Source organism: Mustela putorius, unplaced genomic scaffold (genome assembly GCF_011764305.1).
Source record: "Mustela putorius furo isolate JIRA1106 unplaced genomic scaffold, ASM1176430v1.1 tig00003838_pilon_pilon_pilon, whole genome shotgun sequence".
Lineage (NCBI taxonomy): Eukaryota > Metazoa > Chordata > Mammalia > Carnivora > Mustelidae > Mustela > Mustela putorius.
Genome location: NW_025421991.1, coordinates 1,377,596 through 1,394,745, shown reverse-complemented (window position 1 = coordinate 1,394,745; position 17,150 = coordinate 1,377,596).

The following is a 17,150-nucleotide window of genomic DNA, read 5'->3' as shown; positions in this document are numbered from 1 at the left end:
GAAGGAGAGATTAAAAGCTTCCAGGGCAAACAAAAACTGAAAGAATTTGCAAACACCAAACCAGCTCTACAGGAAATATTGAAAGGGGTCCTCTAAGCAAAGAGAGAGCCTACAAGTGGTAGATCAGAAAGGAACAGAGACCATATACAGTAACAGTCACCTTACAGGCAATACAATGGCACTAAATTCATATCTCTCAATAGTTACCCTGAATGTGAATGGGCTAAATGCCCCTGTCAAAAGACACAGGGTATCAGAATGGATAAAAAAACAAAACCCATCTATATGTTGCCTCCAAGAAACTCATTTTAAGCCCGAAGACACCTCCAGATTTAAAGTGAGGGGGTGGCAAAGAATTTACCATGCTAATGGACATCAGAAGAAAGCAGGAGTGGCAATCCTTATATCAGATCAAATAGATTTTAAGCCAAAGACTATAATAAGAGATGAGGAAGGACACTATATCATACTCAAAGGGTCTGTCCAACAAGAAGATCTAACAATTTTAAATATCTATGCCCCCAACATGGGAGCAGCCTACTATATAAACCAATTAATAACAAAATCAAAGAAACACATCAACAATAACACAATAATAGTAGGGAACTTTAACACTCCCCTCACTGAAATGGACAGGTCATCCAAGCAAAAGATTAGCAAGGAAATAAAGGCCTTAAACGACGCACTGGACCAGATGGACATCACAGATATATTCAGAATATTTCATCCCAAAGCAACAGAATACACATTCTTCTCTAGTGCTCATGGAACATTCTCCAGAATAGATCACATCCTCGGTCCTAAATCAGGACTCAACCGGTATCAAAAGATTGGGATCATTCCCTGCATATTTTCAGACCACAATGCTCTAAAGCTAGAACTCGACCACAAAAGGAAGTTTGAAAAGAACCCAAATACATGGAGACTAAACAGCATCCTTCTAAAGAATGAATGGGTCAACCGGGAAATTAAAGAAGAATTGAAAAAAATCATGGAAACAAATGATAATGAAAATACAACGGTTCAAAATCTGTGGGACACAACAAAGGCAGTCCTGAGAGGAAAAGATATAGCGGTACAAGCCTTTCTCAAGAAGCAAGAAAGGTCTCAGGTACACAACCTAACCCTACACCTAAAGGAGCTGGAAAAAGAACAAGAAAGAAACCCTAAGCCCAGTAGGAGAAGAGAAATCATAAAGATCAGAGCAGAAATCAATGAAATAGAAACCAAAAAAACAATAGAACAAATCAACGAAACTAGGAGCTGGTTCTTTGAAAGAATTAATAAAATTGATAAACCCCTGGCCCGACTTATCAAAAAGAAAAGAGAAAGGACCCAAATAAATAAAATCATGAACGAAAGAGGAGAGATCACAACTAACACCAAAGAAATACAAACTATTATAAGAACATACTATGAGCAACTCTACGGCAATAAATTTGACACTCTGGAAGAAATGGATGCATTCCTAGAAACATATAAACTACCACAACTGAACCAGGAAGAAATAGAAAGCCTGAACAGACCCATAACCAGTAAGGAGATTGAAACAGTCATTAAAAATCTCCAAACAAACAAAAGCCCAGGGCCAGACGGCTTCCCGGGGGAATTCTACCAAACATTTAAAGAAGAACTAATTCCTATTCTCCTGAAACTGTTCCAAAAAATAGAAATGGAAGGAAAACTTCCAAACTCATTTTATGAGGCCAGCATCACCTTGATTCCAAAACCAGACAAGGATCCCACCAAAAAAGAGAGCTATAGGCCAATATCCTTGATGAACACAGATGCGAAAATACTCAACAAAATACTAGGCAATAGGATTCAACAGTACATTAAAAAAATTATTCACCATGACCAAGTGGGATTTATTCCAGGGCTGCAAGGTTGGTTCAACATCCGCAAATCAGTCAATGTGATACAACACATCAATAAAAGAAAGAACAAGAACCATATGATAATCTCAATAGATGCTGAAAAAGCATTTGATAAAGTACAGCATCCCTTCCTGATCAAAACTCTTCAAAGTGTAGGGATAGAGGGCACATACCTCAATATCATCAAAGCCATCTATGAAAAACCCTCCGCAAATATCATTCTCAATGGAGAAAAACGGAAAGCTTTTCCGCTAAGGTGAGGAACACGGCAGGTATGTCCATTATCACCACTGCTATTCAACATAGTACTAGAGGTCCTAGCCTCAGCAATCAGACAACAAAAGGAAATTAAAGGCATCCAAATAGGCAAAGAAGAAGTCAAATTATCACTCTTCGCAGATGATATGATACTATATGTGGAAAACCCAAAAGACTCCACTCCAAAACTGCTAGAACTTATACAGGAATTCAGTAAAGTGTCAGGATATAAAATCAATGCACAGAAATCAGTTGCATTTCTATACACCAACAGCAAGACAGAAAAAAGAGAAATTAAGGAGTCAATCCCATTTACAATTGCACCCAAAACTATAAGATACCTAGGAATAAACCTAACCAAAGAGACACAGAATCTATACTCAGAAAACTATAAAGTACTTATGAAAGAAATTGAGGAAGACACAAAGAAATGGAAAAATGTTCCATGCTCCTGGATTGGAAGAATAAATATTGTGAAAATGTCTATGCTACCTAAAGCAATTTACACATTTAATGCAATTCCTATCAAAGTACCATCCATCTTTTTCAAAGAAATGGAACAAATAATTCTAAAATTTATATGAAACCAGAAAAGACCTCGAATAGCCAAAGGAATACTGAAAAAGAAAGCCAACGTTGGTGGCATTACAATTCCGGACTTCAAGCTCTATTACAAAGCTGTCATCATCAAGACAGAATGGTACTGGCACAAAAACAGACACATAGATCAATGGAACAGAATAGAGAGCCCAGAAATAGACCCTCAACTCTATGGTCAACTAATCTTCGACAAAGCAGGAAAGAATGTCCAATGGAAAAAAGACAGCCTCTTCAATAAATGGTGCTGGGAAAATTGGACAGCCACATGCAGAAAAATGAAATTGGACCATTTCCTTACACCACACACAAAAATAGACTCAAAATGGATGAAGGACCTCAATGTGCGAAAGGAATCCATCAAAATCCTTGAGGAGAACAGAGGCAGCAACCTCTTCGACCTCAGCTGCAGCAACATCTTCCTAGGAACAACGCCAAAGGCAAGGGAAGCAAGGGCAAAAATGAACTATTGGGATTTCATCAAGATCAAAAGCTTTTGCACAGCAAAGGAAATAGTTAACAAAATCAAAAGACAACTGACATAATGGGAAAAGATATTCGCAAACGACATATCAGATAAAGGACTAGTGTCCAGAATCTATAAAGAACTTAGCAAACTCAACACCCAAAGAACAAATAATCCAATCAAGAAATGGGCAGAGGACATGAACAGACATTTCTGCAAAGAAGCCATCCAGTTGGCCAACAGACACATGAAAAAGTGCTCTATATCACTCGGCATCAGGGAAATACAAATCAAAACCACAATGAGATATCACCTCACACCAGTCAGAATGGCTAAAATTAACAAGTCAGGAAATGACATATGCTGGCGAGGATGCGGAGAAAGGGGAACCCTCCTACACTGTTGGTGGGAATGCAAGCTGGTGCAGCCACTCTGGAAAACAGCATGGAGGTTCCTCAAAATGTTGAAAATAGAACTGCCCTATGACCCAGCAATTGCACTATTGGGTATTTACCCTAAAGATACAAACGTAGTGATCCAAAGGGTCTCGTGCACCCGAATGTTTATAGCAGCAATGTCCACAATAGCTAAACTATGGAAAGAACCTAGATGTCCATCAACAGATGAATGGATCAAGAAGAAGTGGTATATATACACAATGGTATACTATGCAGCCATCAAAAGAAATGAAATCTTGCCATTTGCGACAACATGGATGGAACTAGAGGGTATCATGCTTAGCGAAATAAGTCAAGCAGAGAAAGACAACTATCATATGATCTCCCTGATATGAGGAAGTGGTGATGCAACATGGGGGCTTAAGTGGGTACGAGAAGAATCAATGAAACAAGATGGGATTGGGAGGGAGACAAACCATAAGTGACTCTTAATCTCACAAAACAAACTGAGGGTTCCTGGGGGGAGGGGGTTTAGGAGAAGGGGGTGGGATTATGGACATTGGGGAGGGTATGTGCTTTGGTGAGTGCTGTGAAGTGTGTAAACCTGGTGATTCACAGACCTGTACCCCTGGGGATAAAAATATATGTTTATAAAAAATTAAAAATTAAAAAAAAAAATGGACAGAGGAGGATCACCTGGGTGGCTCAGTTGGTTACGTGACTACCTTCAGCTCAGGTCACGATCCCAGGGTTTTCTGATGGAGTCCTGCTTGTCAGGGAGCCTGCTTCTCCCTCTCCCTCAGCCTACAGCTCCCTCCACAGATAGTTTCTTTATCTCTCTGTGTGTCAAATAAATAAGTAAAATATTAGAAAAAAATGGGTAGGAGACCTGAAGAGACATTTTTCCTAAGACATACCAAGGGCCAACAGACACATGAAAATATGTTCAGCATCTCTAATCATCAGGAAAATGCAAGTCAAAATCACAATAAGTTATAACTTCACAGCAGCCAGAATGCCATCAAAAAAGAAGAAATAACAAGTGTTAGTGAGGAGATAGAGGATAAAGAACTATCATGCGATGTTGGTGGGAATGTAAATTGGTGCAGTCACTGTGGAAGATGGTATGGGGATTCCTCAAAAAGTTAAAAACATAAATACTGTAGAATCCAGTAATTTTACTACCAGGTGTTTACCCAAAGGAAAGAAAAACACCATTTAAAAAGATTTATGCACTCCAATATATTGCAGCATAATTTACAATAGCCAATATGGATGCAAATTAATGTTTACCAATAGATGAGTGAATAAAGAAGACTATATATATATATATATATATATATATATATCACCACAAAAAAGAATTAGATTGTCTCACTTATGACAACATGAATGGACCCAGAGGATATTATGCTAAGTGAAATAAGTCAGACTGAGGAAGACAAATACTATATGGTTTCACTTATACATAGAATCTAAAAATAAAACAAATGGATAAACAAACAAAGCAGGAAGAGACCCATAAATACAGGAAACTAATTGGTGGTTACAAGAGGCTGGGGGAAGAGGGTTGGGCAAAATGGTAGGAGAGTGGGAGATACAGACTACTAGTTATGAAATGAATATCACAGGGGTGAAAGGTTTAGCATAGAGAATATATAGTCCATTGTGTTAAAATAGCATACAGTGACAGATGGTAGCTAGACTTGTGGTGAGTGTAACATAATGTATAGGGTTGTTGAATCATGAAGTTGTACACCCAAAACTAAGGTGACATTGTATGTCAGCTAAACTTCAATTTAAAAAAATAGAGAACCTAAAGCATGATTTAAATGTCACTCCATTGATTCAAGTAGTGGTTGTTTTTATTAATCAATGACTATGTATATATATATATATATATATATATATATATATATATACATACACACATATTTAGGTTCATTGTTGATCTGCTAGTATCATTTATATATGGATTGGCAGATCATTTCAGTTGCAAATTTTAAACCCATATGCATAGGAAATTATTAGAAAAACAAAAATCAAGAATTTAGGCATTAGTTCTGCAACATATAACTTCTATGAGTTGGGCAAGTCACTTAAACTCTCTTCCAGTTTCCTACTTGTAATATGGAGCTAATAATACTATCTTGTGGGGATATGTTAAACAAAATAATGTATATTTCAGATTCTGTTTCTTTAATAGATGGCATGTTATAGGACATAACATGATCAGAATATGTAAAGCTTCTGTGCCACTCAGCTTATAAAGCTCTCTTGTTGCTTTAACACCACATAAGAATAGATTACACTGATGCCCCCTTGAGAAAGGTAAGAGACATTAGAGCATAAAAAACTACCTTACCGGGCCCAGACTAGATCAGACAACTAGAAAACCTCTATATCCATGAGCAACACTAGCTTAAGATCTCTATCAACCAGTGCTTAATTGACCCACAGACTCATGAAAGTAAATGATTATTTTAAGCCATGATTCTTGGAATGATTTTATAACATTTTTGTGGCAATATACCCATTAGGGACTTAGCACAGTGCTTGCCACATGCTTGGGGTTCGGCAAATGTTAGTTGCTTTTTCTTTTTACATATAAAATGAAGTAAACACTTTATACATTTTACCTCCAATTTAAAACATGCAGATATTAGCAAGCATTTGCATGATTGAATGTTTCTGTTTCATGTCATGCAGACAGCACTTGTGCAATAAACTGAAATAACAAATCCTTCACAAAGTGTTCTCAGATTTTGACATGTTGATTGATGTATTCTTCCCATACAAGTGTAACTTCCTCCCAGTAATGCTAATATGAATTACGTGTGTTCATTAAAAGGAAAATATACTCTACAAATACTAGACGAATGAATTAATTTAGGAACTCAGTCTCATCTTTTTAACTTCTCACTCATCACCTTATGTATTTTGCATGTCGTGGTAAATGTAAAGGGAAGCATTTAAAAATATTTATTTGTTATTATAGAGATAGAATCTGATTTTATAATGCTACTTTAATATTAAATATGTTTTAAGGAAGTCTCTTAAAAATGATCTTGACCACTCATTTTCTGTTACAGTTATTTAAACCTGTTAATTTCAATTTACTGCCTTCAAAGTTTCCTTTAATTAATGTAATCACAAACCTCCATTTACCAGATGTCTCTACTTCTTCACTAATACTAAAAACTAGTCATATTCCAATAAAATTTATTTCTTTGTTGCTGTTCCATGTATTAAATGCAGTGTATTAAATTGACACTGCTTTCTTTAAAAAGTCTTTATGCACCTTATGATTATTTGCTTATAACACAAATCTTCAGAACATACATTGCTTTACTATTCACTTAATTCTATTTGGGATTTTGTATTTGGAGGAGATGGGGGTGGATGGTAGCTTATGTAGCAAAGATAGAATGAGTGTCTTTTCTTTATATGTTCCTATCTTCACGAAGACCATCACATATTACTTAAATCTGTAGCTTGATTTTTACAGGCATAATTAAAGGTATGCTACCATAGGATATCTAAAGGATTGCAAGGTAAGCATGGCATGGTATAAAGAAATACATATTTTTTGCTACCCTGATGCTCCCTGGAGAAGGGTAGAAGATATTAGAGCAGCACAAACCAGTCTAGATCAAACAACTCTTAGCCAGCCCAAAGATCTATTAGCAAAACTAGGTTAAGATCAGAAAGACTGCCTTATATTTAAAGAAAGTAGAGTAAGGTGAGATTTTTTCCATTCATTTGATGACAACTTAGAAGTAATTCAAAGATGTCAGGTTAGATATTCGAGTGTGAAAGACTAGATGGGAGAGAAGCTAAAACTAGCATGTGTTAACTTATATCCAATATTTGTGCCCCAAATGTACAAAACATAAGTATTTATGTTTCTCTTTATCCTATTACAGAAAAGTCTAGTTTAGGGGCATCTGGTTGGCCCAGTCAGTTAAGTGTCCAACTCTTTTTTTTTTTTTTTAAAGATTTTATTTATTTATTTGACAGAGAGAGATTACATGTAGGCAGAGAGACAGGCAGAGAGAGGAGGAAGCAGGCTCCCTGCTGAGCAGAGAGCCCGATGTGGGACTCGATCCCAGGACTCTGGGATCATAACCTGAGCCGAAGGCAGCGGCTTAACCCACTGAGCCACCCAGGCGCCCCAAGTGTCCAACTCTTGACTGCAGCTCAGGACATGATCTCAGGGTCATGAGATTGAGCCCCACATTGGTCTCCATGCTGAGTATGGAGCATGCTTAAGATTCTCTCTCTCCCTCTTCCTCTGCTCATATGATTTCTCTCTCTCTAAACTAACTAAATTAATTAAATAAATAAAAAATAAATAATAAAAATAAGTTTAATTTAATTTGGGTGGTATTTATACATCAAATCCACTCTCCTATGTACTGTAAGATCTTTTCCATTAATTATCTCTTCTTGCATCTATAGCCTCAAACTCTTTGGGTAAAATAGAGATATAAATATTATCAAATATTCTCCTTCAAAAATATACTCCTTTGAATGTGTATCACCCTTTGTCCAGAGCCTTATCTCCTCCTCTTCACATGAGAGATTTTACAAACACTACTTTTCTCAGTTGTCTTTGATTTCCTCTACTCCAATTCAATTTACTTCATTTTGCTTTCCTTCCTCATCATGTTGCTTAAGTGTTTATGGGAAAAATAATTAATGACTTCTAAATTGGTAATTTCAGTTTCAGTATCTTTATCACTTGACCAGTTCATTGCAGTTAACATTGCAGCACATGCTCTACCTCTTGAAAATCTTACTTTCATTAGCTTTTGTGATTATCCTTTCTTGTTTCTCTTCTCTTGAACATTTTCTTTTCTTCTCCTTTGTTGCCTTTTCTCATTTCACTGCTTCTTTAATATTGGCATTTTCCTAAATGCACTAAAATTTTTAGCTCCCTTTTCACTTTAGACATTGTTTATATGCTTTAATCTATGTATCCATGGCGTCAACTAACACTTAAAGTCCTGAAAACTAGATAGCTGAAGTCCAGATTTCTATATTCAATTTTTTAGAAAATTTTCCTTAGATATCTTACATACAACTCAAAAGAATTTATTAAAAACTGATCTCATGGGGCACCTGGGTTGCTCAGTGGGTTAAAGCCTCTGCCTTCAGCTCAGGTCATGATCCCAGGTTCCTGGGATTCAACCCCACATTGGGCTCTCTGCTCAGCAGGGAGCCTGTTTCCCTCCACCCACACTCTGCCTGCCTTTCTGCCTACATGTGATCTCTGTCAAATACATAAATACAATCTTTAAAACAAACAAACAAACAAACAAACAAACAAACAAAAACTGATCTCATTATTTTTTCCAAAGAGTTTTCTTTTTCCTGTATTTCCATTCTTAGTAAATGGTAGCATTAACTATTCATCCACCCAAGACAGAGATCTGATAGACTCCTTCTAATCTTCAGTTTACATTATCATAAAACTTTCAATTTCCATGAATTCTTTTACATGTTTTAAAATCTCTTTTCATACCCATCATTTTAGTTAGTGCTGGTATTACCCATTCTCTATAATAGTTCATTAGTTTCTTTAGTCTTTTTTTTTTTTTTTTTAACTTTTGGGTTTCGGGGACAAGAAAAGTTTCAAAAACACAATTGGATTTAATTAGTGAATTTATCAAAGCTTCTTGAAAAAATTCAAGATGCAAAAATTATTTGTATTTCGGTAAAGTAACAAAAATTTTTGGCAAATAAAATTCAAAATGTCACTTATTAAGAAAAAGCATCGGGGCACCTGGGTGGCTCAGTGGGTTAAAGCCTCTGCCTTCGGCTCAGGTCATGATCCCAGGGTCCTGGGATCGAGCCCCACATCGGGCTCTCTGCTCAGCCGGGAACCTGCTTCCGCCTCTCTCTATGCCTGCCTCTCTGTCTGCTTGTGATCTCCGTCTGTCAAATAAAAAAATAATAATAATTTAAAAATTTTTAAAAAAGCATCAAATACTTAGAAAGAAATATAATGAAATGTGTAATAAACAATTATACCTAAAATAACAAAATATTCTGAAAAAATGTCAAAAAAAGATCTAAATAAATGGAAAAGCATACCATGTTTGTGGACTGATTGGAAGGCTTGATAATGTTATGGATGTGAATTCCAAAATGGATAGGTAAAGTAAATGTAATCCCAATCAAACTCCTGCAGGATATTGTGTAAATTGACAAGCCAGTTATAAAATTTGTGTCACAATGCAAAGGTCTTTGAATAGTTAACACAATCTCGAAGAAGAGAAAACAAAGGTGGACGACCTAACACTCTCTCATTTGAAGACTAATGATAAGCTTGTTAAGATTCAGGCAATGTGATATTGTTAAAATGATTGGCAATGGAGTAAATGGAGTAAAATGGAGTAAAACAGATTCCAAAATAGGCCCACAAATAGCCACTTAACTTACATCAAAGATCACATTGTAATTAAGTGAGGGAAGATAATCTTTCTAATAAATGGTGTCAGAGTAATTGCATATTTATATGCAAAAAAAGGACCTTCATTCTACATCACACCATGCACAAAAATCAAATTAACTTGGGTCATAGACCTAAATGTAAATGATAAAACAATTGAACTATTAAAACTATGGCTCATAAAATAAATCTGACCAAGTACCTCTATTTATAAATAAAGTTTTATTGGAACACAGCCAGCTCAGTCATTTATGATTGCTTTCATGCTACAAGGCAGAACTGAGTAGTTATGATGGAGAGCATATGGCCCACAAAATCATACAGATGTACTAGCTTGCCTTTTATAGAAAAAGTTTGTGAAACTTTGTTCTAAGAGAAAACAGAAAAATATTTTTGTAATGATGGCATGTTTTTTTTCTTATTAAATAAACATAAAATAAAAATCATAAAAGACTAAAATAATAAATTGGCTTCATAAATTAGGAACATCTGTTTATTAGGCTTTGTGCCCAGAATATAATAAAAACTCTTAGCAATCATTAAGAAAAAATAAAATCTAACTTAAAAATGTGCATAGGTTTTGTTTTTGGTTTTGGTTTTGTTCTTAAAGATTTTATTTATTTATTTGAGAGAAAGAGCAAGAGAACGCAAACAGGGGGTGTGGCAGAGGGAGAAGGAGAAGCAGGCTCCTTTGTTTCCCCAAATTATTGTTCATGGTCCTGCTTAAACTCTTTAATTCCCCCCCAACTGTGTAAAACGGTGATTTTCCACTGACTGTAGATTAGAATAATCAGGGATCTTTTACAAATTATTTATTCACTGTAAGTCAATAAATTAGAATCTTGGAAAGGTAATGTCTGGACACCAGCATTTTTTTTTAATTTTTTATTTTTTATAAACATATATTTTTATCCCCAGGGGTACAGGTCTGTGAATCACCAGGTTTACACACTTCACAGCACTCACCAAAGCACATACCCTCCCCAATGTCCATAATCCCACCCCCTTCTCCCAAACCCCCTCCCCCCGGCAACCCTCAGTTTGTTTTGTGAGATTAAGAGTCACTTATGGTTTGTCTCCCTCCCAATCCCATCTTGTTTCATTTATTCTTCTTCTACCCACTTAAGCCTCCATGTTGCATCACCACTTCCTCATATCAGGGAGATCATATGATAGTAGTCCATCAACAGATGAATGGATCAAGAAGATGTGGTATATATACACAATGGAATACTATGCAGCCATCAAAAGAAATGAAATCTTGCCATTTGCAACAACATGGATGGAACTAGAGCGTATCATGCTTAGCGAAATAAGTCAAGCAGAGAAAGACACCAGCATTTTTAAACTTTCTTAACTTATGTACACCAAGGAGATTCATTGACCTACAGTATAATGTTTTAACGTCTTAGTATGTTTATGCTCAAGTACTTAATAGCTGAACTGGCCAAGTTTCTTCATCCTATGTTGTTCCCTCTTGCCTTATCTTTTTGTGAGATATATGGGGGAAGAAAAACAATTTCCTCTCTACTCTTCTGAGTTCTTAGCTTAGGTCCTGATAATAAAAACCAGATGACAAGGAGAAAAACAAATAGAAATTTATTAACATGCACTCCTCATGTATATATGGGAGATGTGAAGGGAAAAATAAATAACTCCTGAAGGTGGCCTAAGCCATCCTGTTTAAATTCCATCTCCAACTGAAGACAAAAGAAAGGGGGAAGAGACAGTTATAAAAAGTTACCTGTGAAAGTACAGTAAAGGAGGATAAGGTTCATTATGCCTAATTTGAACCAAATTCACTTGATTTAGAGTCATCCTTCTCTTCCTGACTCAGAAAGGGACAAATCCTTACCAAATGGAGATTTCCTTCTAAGTTTTTCTTTCAAAAGGGTAACCTCTACTTTGTTTTCAGAGCTCCTCCTATGTCTGCTATTTCTCAAAATATAAGCTCAAAATAATCTTTGTCAAAGAGGCATATTTTAGTGTGACATATTCTGCTACCCTTTAGATATTCTTCTTGCAAGATTCAATTTAAATGTACCCACCTTGTGAAGCCTCACTCCTGCCGCATGTAAATTTAGATCTTTCACAGCCACTTACAACACCTATCACTTACTATAGTAGATAGAACAAGAACTTCATAAGGCTGGTCCTCTACCTTAGATATAATTTTATCTCTAGTAGAGTGTATAGAATAAATCCAATAAAACTTAAATGAATGAACACATTAATCTCTTATTTTGAGACTCACAGAAAAAAAAAAATCCCCTGGTTACCCTCGTCTAATTTAGCAGAATATACTGTCTTTTCAAAATAAATATATATTCAGAAATCGATATGAGCTAATAAGTTTATCTAAGCAAGATAAAATGCAAAGAAATGTGTATAGAATAATCTTCCAAGAATATACAAAATTATGTGAAAACTACAAATAACAAACATGGTATTTTTGGTCAAAAGCAAAGAAAGCAAAAACAGTTACTGCATACATTAAAAGTGTTACATTGAGGGACCCCTGGGTTGCTCAGTGGGTTAAGCCTCTGCCTTCGGCTCAGGTCATGATCTCAGGGTCCTGGGATCAAGCCCCACATCAGTCTCTCTGCTCAGTGGGGGAGCCTACTTCTCCCTCTCTCTCTGCCTGCCTCTCTGCCTACTTGTGATTTCTCTCTGTCTGTCAAATAAATAAATAAAATCTTTTAAAACAAAGTGTTTGTTATGTTGACATCAAAGAGAGCTTTTTAGACAAAGCAGTCTCCTCCATAGGAAAAACTTAGAGGAAAATAATTCAGACAGTTTGACATATCTTGAGCACCAAATCCTGAGCACTACCTTTGAATAAAAAAATGTGCACAAATTGAAGGACAAAAATCAGATGTCATTCCTTTGTGCATTGTTAGTACTGTTCTCAGTGCAGAATGGATTCAGCAAAAGATGAGGTAAGTCTATCTAGGGTAGAAAATGGGTATGTTGCTTGCTCTTGAGTCCAACAACTCAGGATTCCTTATTGATTTGTATAATTATTATGAGCAGCAACATAACCAAATCTAACAGAAATTAATCCTAACAGAGTTTGTGGAAGAGACAATCTTAACAGAGAGTTAACATGCTATCTTGTCATTTGGTAGGAAAAAAACAGAATCACTTCACTCATAACCTGACACTAAATTTTCAAGGCAAAAAGCAACAACAACAACAACAAAAAAAACCTGCTAAACTTTATTATCCCAATTTTACAGTATATACATTCATTAAATGAATTCTCCAAACTCACAGAAATATTCTAGCACTATGGTTTCTTTATAAATTCTTAATAGATATGGGATTGCTAGATATCTTTACCCAAACTGTGTAAGGAAATGCTCTGTTTTATTGTCACTCTTAGAGTTTGAAGAAAACTTGTGAAATGATTTAGCATATTGCTTTAAAGCTTTAACACAAATTTGGGGGACTGTGAGAATTACTGTTGTTGGTGATGGCAAGACTAGAAATGTAAAATATTTTTTTCTACTTATCCTCATACTGACATTGTGATAAAGTATCTGACTTATTTTTTGATTCTACCACTTCTGTTTCATCCCCCACCCCCAACCCAACCATTGCTCCTAAATACCAGGGTTTCCTATGCTCTTTGAGACCTACTCTGCTTTACTTTGGGAAATTCAAAGAACAAGATGGATTGTTTATCAATCTGCAGTGCTTTCATAACCTCAACTCCAGATTCTAATTTTTATTGGACAACATATAGCCACTGTGCTATTTTGATAGGAAGCATTTTGAGTGTCTAGCTTGACCCATAATATTATTGCCACAAGTCTCTGACAGTGATTCATATTCCACAGTCCTTCCTTGTCATTTTCAAAATGGCTTTGACCATACAGGGGTGAGACAGAAAGATTAGGTTGATTTTTTTTTTTCTTCTGGAAACTTGACTACATGATTTTTAGTATAGGCTCTCTGAGACATCATGGCTCAGTACGTTGACATAACTCATTCTTTTCTTCAACATTTACTTCATCTTATTCCAGTGGCAATCCTTAGCCATTCCTCATTTTGTTATTTAGTTTCCAGTTTTAAATTCAGTTATTGAAGAGAAGCAGTACTCAAACTGGGTGTGATGCAAAAATAATGAATACTGTTACGCTGAAAAATTAAAAAAAATTAAAAAAAATATTTCATGTATTGGAAGTTTCACTCTTATTTTTAAATATTTGAACACCCTTTCTTAAATGCCAAAACATAAATGGTTATAAAGAATTGTGTAGAGGGGGGCACCTGGGTGGCTCAGTGGGTTAAAGCCTCTGTCTTTGGTTCAGGTCATGATCCCAGGGTCCTGGGATCAAGCCCCATATTGGGCTCTCTGCTCAGTGGGGAGCCTGCTTCCCTTCCTCTCTCTCTGCCTGCCTCTCTGCCTGCTTGTGATCTCTGTCTGTCAAATAAATAAATAAAATCTTAAAAAAAAAAAAAAGAATTGTGTAGAGGGAAGGGAGCCAACATGGTGGAGGAATAAGGGGCTCTATTTCAACAGGTCCTCTGAATTGAATTGGATATCTACCAGACCACTGGTAGATGACACCCATGAAATCAGCCTGAGTTGTAAAAAGATATATCAGGATCTATACCAACAGAGTATCTCCAGTGACTGGTTTTACATTATGAAGCAGGGACCCACAATTCTGCGAGCAAATATCAGAAGATATATGGAAGGAGGGGGGGATATGCCATAAGCACTGGCACCAGAAAGGTCAAATAACACAGGAATGTAAAAAAAAATGTCCCAGAGACTCGCAGACGTAGCCATGGAAAAAGTACTTTAGGGCAGGCCCCAGACTGAAACCTGAAGCTGCGGGGGTGCACATGTGAATTGGGAGTGGCTGGTGGTTTTAGAAGCACAAAGGACAGAGACAAGCTTGGACCTGAAAGTGAGGGCTGGGAGTGCTGCTGTGGAGCCCACAACCCAGAATGTTGTGGTTTTTAGTAGCACAGACAAAACAAAAACAAAAACAACAGTGTGACCTGGAGGGCTTTCTGGAGAATAGACTGCATTTACTCTGTTCTGAGACAGAGAATTAGGTATGGTCACTTCTGCTCTCTCAGAAGAGACACAGAAAACCACCAGGGAATGCTGCCAGAGAATGCTGCCAGATAACAAAAGCCCCCCAGACTGGTTTTCACTAAGCCCATGCCCCCCACGGGGGGGCAGGGCAATTCTGCCTAAGCAGGTTTGCATGAGTAACAACATGGCAGGTCCCACCTCCAGAAGACAGACTGAAAGAACAAGAGACCAAAAACTTTAAGGTCCCTATAAAACAGGTACATTTTCTTTGGGTTATGGTCAATAGTTTGGACTCTGTACATTCCCTCAACCACCTCTCACCAGAATGACTAGAAGGGAGACACACCAACACAGGAAAAATTCAGAGATTGTGACCTCTGCCAAGAAACGAATGGATATGGACATAAGCAGCATGTCAGAAATAGAATTCAGGGTAACAGTCATGCAGACAATAGCTAGGTTGAAGAAAAACCATTAAGGTAACGTAGACTCTCTAAGGACAGAAGTGAGAACTGATTTGGCGGAACTTAAAAATGCTATCAATGAGTTCTGATCTAATCTAGATACTCTAATAGCTAGGGTAAATGAGGCAGAAGAATGAATTAGTGATATAGAAGATAAACTAATAGAAAAGAAGGATCAGGAGGAGGCCTGGAGCAAACAGCTTAGAATCCAAGAAAACAGAATTAGAGAAATAAGTGATGCCATGAAATGTTCTAAAATTAGAATTATTGGATCCCTGAGGGGTTGGAGAGAGAGACAGGGAACTACAACATATAGCTGAGCAAATCCTAACTTAGAATTTCCCTAATCTGGGGAATGAAACAAGAGTTCATGTCTTAGAGGCAGAGAGGGCACCCCTCAAGGTCAAAGAGGGCAGACTAAACTTGCAAATCTTAAAACCAGGGAAAACATCTTAAGGGCAGGGAGGGGGAAGAGCTTCATTATGTACAGAGGGGGATCATCATAATAACTTCAGACCTGTACACAGAAACCTGGCAAGTCAGAAAGGGCTGACAAGGTATATTCCAGGTACTAAATGAGAGGAACATTGGTCAAGAATATTTTATGTGGCAAGGCTGTCATTTAGGATGGATGGAGAGATAAAGGGCTTCTAAGACTACCCAAAACTGAAAGAATATGTGATCACTATGCCAGTCCCACAAGAAATACTATGGGGGGTTCTATAAAAGAATAAAGACTCTGAGAGGGATATAGAACATTTTATTTGAACCATAGATTTACAGAGACAATCTGTAGGAACAAGGACCTCACAGGCAGAATGATGACAATAAAAATATATCTTTCAATAACCATTCTCAATATGTACAGCCTAAATGTTCCCATAAAATAGTACAGGGTTGCAGACTGGATAAAAAGACAGAACCCGTCCATATGCTATCTACAAGAGACTCACATTGAACATAAAGATACATCTAAACAGTGGACCACAAAAGAAAGCTGGGTTAGCAATCCTTATATCTGACAAACTAGATTTTTTTTTAATTTTTTATTTTTTATAAACATATATTTTTATCCCCAGGGGTACATGTCTGTGAATCACCAGGTTTACACACTTCACAGCACTCACCAAAGCACATACCCTCCCCAATGTCCATAATCCCACCCCCTTCTCCCAAACCCCCTCCCCCCAGCAACCCTCAGTTTGTTTTGTGAGATTAAGAGTCACTTATGGTTTGTCTCCCTCCCAATCCCATCTTGTTTCATTGATTCTTCTCATACCCACTTAAGCCCCCATGTTGCATCACCACTTCCTCATATCAGGGAGATCATATGATAGTTGTCTTTCTCTGCTTGACTTATTTCGCTAAGCATGATACCCTCTAGTTCCATCCATGTTGTCGCAAATGGCAAGATTTCATTTCTTTTGATGGTTGCATAGTATTCCATTGTGTATATATACCACATCTTCTTGATCCATTCATCTGTTGATGGACAAATCAACAAAACTAGGAGCTGGTTCTTTGAAAGAATTAATAAAATTGATAAACCCCTGGCCCAACTTATCAAAAAGAAAAGA